The following is a 7,086-nucleotide window of genomic DNA, read 5'->3' on the forward strand; positions in this document are numbered from 1 at the left end:
TGATTTATTTACGTGGAGTGACATACAGGTATTGGCTTTGACCCGTAAAACCCCTCGAGAGTTTTGGAGCCTACACATCCAAAAGTCTTCTCCCAGCCTAGGCTCTACTGCCGCAGCTGCACCAAGGGGAGAGACAACTGCAGGGTGTTCTCCAGCTCTTTGTAACTCCCTCCGCCCACACATTTATTTTCCTTTTCCCAAACAATTCTGGTTTGTTGATTGTCAGGCGTTTTGCACAGGCAATTCATTTTTCCTGGTCACTGGGGAAATGAGGAGGCTCTGGTGGGACATGCTGTAGATACCTTAAAATACATTCCATGGTGCTAGGTTATTGCAGATACCCTGATTCATGGTTGGAAGGGGAGACAACGAGTGGTCTTGATTAGGGACATGAATTTAAGAATCATCGAGGAACACGTAGGGCAAGTGATAGGCATTCTGTTCTGAGGATCGTGCACACACGTTGAATAAAACACACACAAAAAGAACGAAGAGTGATGTTTCAAATGCAAGGGACAGACTGTCCCACAGAGCTTACAATTTACATTTAGATTAGCACAAGTAGCAGTAACATTGCAGGGAAGGCGGATAAGGATTACAACAACAACACTTTGACCAGCCTGCAGTGCAACTCCACTAATTACAAAAAAAAAAAAAAAAAAAAAAAAAGTGTTTGTAGTTGCTAAATCAGTGCCATGGAAATTTCCATAAATTTGAGGGAGTACACAAATACCTGTGGGGTAAAGCCTCTGACTGTATTTAGCAAGCATGCTTTCTAGAGAAATGGTATTCAATCAACAGTCCTTGAGGTCTGATTTAAAGAATGTGGAAGGTATCTTAAGAAGAAACAAGCCTATTCCTTAAGCTTACATTCACTATATATCCCTGAGTATTTCTGGTGACCGGGAGAGAACAAAACATGCGATATTGTAAGCAACTGCTCTAGAAAGGCAGATGGGGAAAGGTTTCCTCTTCTTCTTTCTCAGCTGAGAAAATCCATTGCTACAGCCTCATAAGCAATGGCTGGAACTACTAACCTCTTTATAGGGTATGGCTGGCCATTATTGAGCCTTCAGTGTCCATAAACACCAGCCTACATATGCAAACTTGCAAGTGGGACTTCTCAACAGATCTGTATAGGCCTCAAACTTCTTTTAGACAGAAACAGCATGGCTGTTATCAATGAATACCTAATCACACCTCAACATAGCAACAGTCTACACACATTCATAAATCACCAGATGCCATGGCTACAGCCCAATACACTGCAGCAAAGCAATGGCACCACCAGCACCGCCACGGTGCTTTTATCTGCACTGCACACACCTCCCTGCACAAGGCAGCAGCCTGCTCAGGGGCGGAAGCTGTGTTGGTACACACAACTGTTCAGTTTTTCCCATAACAGGGGCCTTCTTCTTTCCAGTTTGCCAAGGTTCCCCTCTCAACATGGAAGGGGAGAAGTGACTACAAGCCTTCAAGACCTCTTGACACTCTTCCAAAGAATGGTGACAGCAGCCTAAGATCCCACTGTGAAGACAACTGCCAATGCCAAGAGCTGTAATGAAGTGTAGTTTCTGCCCAGCTACATGTTCAAGATTTGATACTGTAGGTGGAACAACTATCAGGCGTGGCTAAAATGAGAGCTGTATGAACACAGATGAATATATTGTTTGACCCAACGTAGAACAGAAGGAAATAGTTAATTATTCTGCACGGAGGATGCCTTCCCATTCAGCTAGGTAGAAACAGACCAGTGATCTCTTGGCACTGTTAATATTTAGGACTGTTTATTTTTTTATATACCGAATTATCACCAGATTTTCAGCCCCATCAATACTCTGCTCACATAAACATTCTGAATTTAAATGAGGAAATAGAAATCAATATACGTTCAAAGACAGATAAGCTTTTGGATGGCAATCATGTTCTGGTGATTTAGCAGAATTTGTGTAAGCAAATGCATCTGGGATGGGACCTCTGCACAGAAACTGGAAATCTTTCCAAAAGCATATTTTATTGCCCTGCTTCAGATCCCCTTTCCACACCCTGCCAAAATGGCTCACTGTGTGAATGAGGCTTTCCGAACCCATCAACAAGCTGGAATCAAGGTACTTTCTATTTAAAATCCAAAAAATACCAAAAGGCTTTTAGACTGCCCGTGGTAGAATGCTTTAAGAAAAACAAGGGGTTGACAACCTTTTTTGAATTTGTTTATTTTTTAAGGTAGGCAAAGGGAGAGACTGTTAAACAAAACAAAAGAAAACATGGAAAAAAATATATAAAATCTTAAAAATGAATAAAGCTTTCTTAGAGATATCCAGATCAGAAGATGATGGAGTAATCTGAAGATGCTTCCCACACACAAGCAGGCAGGTAGATGGCATTGCTGCACACAGTGTCTAGTGAAACCTGTATTTTTGTTATTTGTTTGCACAATACATTAGTAAAGTGGTCTCTTAATTCAATTCTGGAGCCCGCAGAGGCTTTGCAGTGATATTAAAGAGCAGAATGTAAAAAGCACAGTATGTTCATAAAGCATCAAGTAGTGAGACCTAAGGATTTCCCCTCTGCTATGTTCCATAGGTTCTATTCACAAACAATAGCAATCCTGCTTCAAAAAGTACTGTACTGCTGGATGACCAGCGGGTATTTCACGATCAAGGCTAAATGGACACCAGTGCAGCAGCTAAAATAGCTTCATCCCAGGCAAATATTCCAGAGACTACCGTGACTCCTGTTTAAAGACAAACAGATAGAGTGAATTGATAAGGCAGGGGTCAACAATTGGTTCCAATATAAAACATTTCACAGAAAGCAGACCAAATCACGCTACAGTAACTTTTATTACAGAGATCAGCCTGGCTATTCATAATTATTATACACAGCAGTGCCTCATGCTTAGACCAGACAGCATAGAGCTAAAATGGAAGCGTATAACAAATTACTGTTAATAAGCAAACAATCATTAGAAGTGTTAACAAGTGATGGTGGAGAGGCTCTGTTTTTAATTTTAATACTGATCTCTAGTAAGTGTTATTATCCTCATAGAATAACATTTTATTATGAAAGCACATGCACAGCATTAAAGCCTTAGATAGCCCAGTGCCTGCCAGCAGCAATTGTAAACAAAAGTGAAAGAATCATTTGTGAAATGCCGACAGCTATCAGTATTCACAAAGTTTGTAGGATACAGAGAGGGCCAATATGCTGCAGCATAAACAACAAGAAATTACCGTGGCCTGGGGCTCTAAGGAATCAACTGAATATTCAGTTTCTTCCCATTTTTCAAAAAAGCTTAAACATGCAGGCTTAATCTCAACTGATTTCGGCCTGAGCTAGGGTCCTGAGTCTGTTAGATATTTTCAACATTTTTTTTTTTAGCCAATAGATTCCTTAGACATTCCCCTCTTATACAATACAGCAAACAGCTGCAACTAATCATTTTTCATTATGATTTTGTGCATCTGCTTTGTTTTACAACAAATTTTACTCAAACAACAAAAATGTAACAGAACAACTTCTGCTTACTGTAAAAATGAGATTTTCTGAAGATTGGCAGAAATGGAAGTGTTACTAGACACAATTAGGCCAGTGTGCTTATTCTAAACTATAGCTTGGAAAAGGATATGGATCAAGGAAAAAGGAAGAAAAAAAAAAGGAGGAAGGAAGGAAGGAAGGAAGGAAGGAAGGAAGGAAGGAAGGAAGGAAGCTTAGAACACAAGAAAATAAAATACTTTTTGTCTATTTTCTATTACTGTTCATCATATCCAGATAATGTGAAAATTATCAACACATTTTATATGAGTACCTATTTATTTCTAGCAATCATTCCTCAAGCTTTGACTTGCAACTGAAGCAATTCACCAAGTAGGTTTACATTGCTGTGTTGCAAGTATACTGTTTCCATGCATCAGGAAGAGAGACAAGCGGGTCTGCATGCAGCAAGCGGCAAGGAACGTCCGAGCATCCCTGGGGAAAAGCAGCCCCCCCACGCTGCAGTCACAGCACTGCACAGCAGATGAAGCACACACAAATCACTTTACTGCCACGGGCAAGCTAAACCTAGGAAAAGTTTACTGAATTATTAAATAATCAATTGTGATAACATGAGATATTAAATGCAGATAGGTTGGGTCAACCAAACTGCCTTTTTTTTTTGAATTATTGCCTGCAGAAATATTGGTGCTAAAGCATGCAGAGCTCCTCTCCTTTATACACGTACACCTCTCCTCAGAAGATAGCTAAAATCAGCGAAGAAAGGGCAAAAAAGAACATAATGCAGCAAAGTCCTACCGAGGAATAGCATTTTAATGAACACACAAAACAGCTAGGTGACATCTTTATCAGCCCTCATAAACCTTGATTGAATACACAGCGATAAGCCCTGTTTAAACTGTCATCCTCGCGATAACACGCACGGAGACAGCGCGGGCCTTGGCAACGGCCTGCGGGGAAGAGGCCTCTCCGAAAGTGCAGGCACCGCGAGGTAACAATGTACATCACGTAAACAGCCCAGAGCCAGCAAGGCTGGTGTATTTTGGGCTGGCTGAGCGCATACACGTGCATCTGCTGGTGGCAGCGGCCTGCGAGGGCCTACCTCCACAGCCAGCCTGCCTATGGGGATGGAGAAGATGGGCGCCCTCAGCCAGTGCGACCTTTGGCACTGAGGTCTGCAAACACCAATAATTTCATACAGGAGGTTTTGAAGGATTTGAGGAAAGCCTGCTCTGTTTTTCTTTCTTCTCTCTCTCTCTTTTTTTTTTTTTAAACCAGTGTTATCCACGCCATGCATAACATTCGGCACTAGGGAACAACTCAGGGACAGAATGGGAATGGTAACGTGACTTCTTATATCAGAGGATCTGGTCCTGACCAGCTGGGATATTTATTTCCAAAGTAAAATAATAAATACAATTAAAATTTCAAACCATTTTGAAACATCTCCACGAAACGTATTGGCAACTGCACAGTTAGCAAGTGAGGATTTGATTCATCTATGTTTCTGTATTTATTTCTATCTTAACAATGAAACTGAAATTTACACTTGAACTTTTATTCCCTTTCCCCACCTCTTTCTTCCCCTTCTGTAACGCGTGCAGTGACACCCTCTGGCAGCTCACCCACCACCGCGGCACCACGAGCACCGCGAGGCCAAAACCCAAGGACGTCCAGAGCTGGCGTCATCCCCGCTCCTTGATATTGCAGCTCAATGCCTTTATTCAACGTGGATTTCTTCCACCAGTTGCTTTAAAACATGATGACTGTTACTTGTTAACTATAATAAAATATATATTTGTATGTGATTACTAGTTAATTAATAAGTTAATAATTCCTGCTGCTTGGGAGGTGGAAGACAATAGTCCATTTTGTGCCTGTTTGGTCTTTGGCAGGCCTGTGAGCTAGCACTGGAGCTAGATTTTAGTTTGCCACCACAAAAAGGTCTGACACCATGGGGCTGCTGGTATGCCCCCATGCAAGGGGCTGGCAAGGGAGGCGTGTTAGCTGCTCAGGAGCTCATTTATTCTTTTCTAGGCTTTTTTTTATACACTAGCTGATCTCTTCTAGTACCATCAAGTATTATTTTTTCCTCATTTCACATATTGGAAAGAGAAGAAAGAAAACTAAGTGGTTTGAGAGAAGACTCACTGAAAACTCTCAAAAATCAAATTAACAAATCCCAGTCTCATGGCTGCAATTAGAAGACTCATCTCTTCAACATCATTAATGCAGTTTCTCTGTAATACATGTAGGCTCCCGATGTTTAAACTCAGTGATCCAAACTGAGGCTGGAACCCACACAAATACTGCCAGTTACACAAAGTATTCCCCAAAAGAAAAGGCCAGGTTTTAATTTAACTACAACCTGATGGCTTGGAAAGGATAAGGGGAAACTTCAGAAATTCCTGGAATGAAAAATTAGAAAAAAAAGAGAACCACTTTTTGCCTACTCTGTGGCATGAGCCAAGAGCATATGGCTCCTGGCTGTGAACATGCAAGGTATGTTTGCTGGCTCACATAGATTAAGAGCATTTTAGTCTTCTTTACGTTATTTCCCACATCCACAGCCACTAACATTCTCTAGAGAGGAGGGACAGTAACACAACTATTATACTAGTGGAAAATTCATTTATACAGGACTTCCCGCAGACCTGAAAAAATGAGAAATGTTATCCAATGCATTCCCAGCCAAACTTCCTCCTGAAGTGAAAAATCCTTCCCTCTGATAAGAAAGTTGTGTCAGACCACATTTCTGTCCCTGACAAAAGAATCACTCTCCCTTGGCTTGCTCTAGTCTTGGCAGCAGTGCTCAGCAGAACCACGCTGCTATTCCCAGATATTCACCACACTTAACAGAGCCACTGGCTTATCTTTGACCCGAACAATAAAATAAAAATGAACTACACACAAACACGAGCTAGCAGTTACTGTGGGTAACACCACCAACCTCATCTCTGAGGCGGCCAGTTCTCCTTTAGGTTAGAAATACCATCAGTCACCTAACAGTTCATTAACCCTCCCCTCCCCTTTCTTTCTTCTTTTTTTTTTTTTTTTTTTTTTAACCTGTCCAGACTCACAGATATCTGCAGTGTTCTCCAGTGCTGCATGTACACACTTTACAGCAAAATAAGATAAGCTTGTTAGCTTCCCCTTCTTCCCTCGGATGCTCTTCCTGTACCAGGAGGAAATAAAAAATAATAATAAAAATGAAAGAATGTGGAGGGATACTTTCACTCAAGCATTGAAAGTCTGTGCCTTTCAGGTGCCTTTGTTTCTAATCCATTGGCAGCTCATCCAAGGATATAAACATCTGCTTAGGAACCTTCTTCTAAAGCATTTAGGGGTAAGTCTACCACGCACGACGTGGTGGTGTGCTTCTAGCTTCCTAGGCAAGGTGATAGAAAGAGCTGCAGTACTGCTGACCTCATCTCAGATAGCTACCCTTCGGCAAAAGCCAACGTATTCATTCATGAGGAATATTATGTTATCATGGCCATACGCACTTCTGCTCTCACTGCTAGCTACCGCTGACAGGACATCACTGCCACGATGTCTTAAGCAATACCTACCATTCAAGCAAAGGTGTAA

The sequence above is a fragment of the Oxyura jamaicensis genome, chromosome 2 (genome assembly GCF_011077185.1).
Source record: "Oxyura jamaicensis isolate SHBP4307 breed ruddy duck chromosome 2, BPBGC_Ojam_1.0, whole genome shotgun sequence".
In the NCBI taxonomy this organism is placed as follows: domain Eukaryota; kingdom Metazoa; phylum Chordata; class Aves; order Anseriformes; family Anatidae; genus Oxyura; species Oxyura jamaicensis.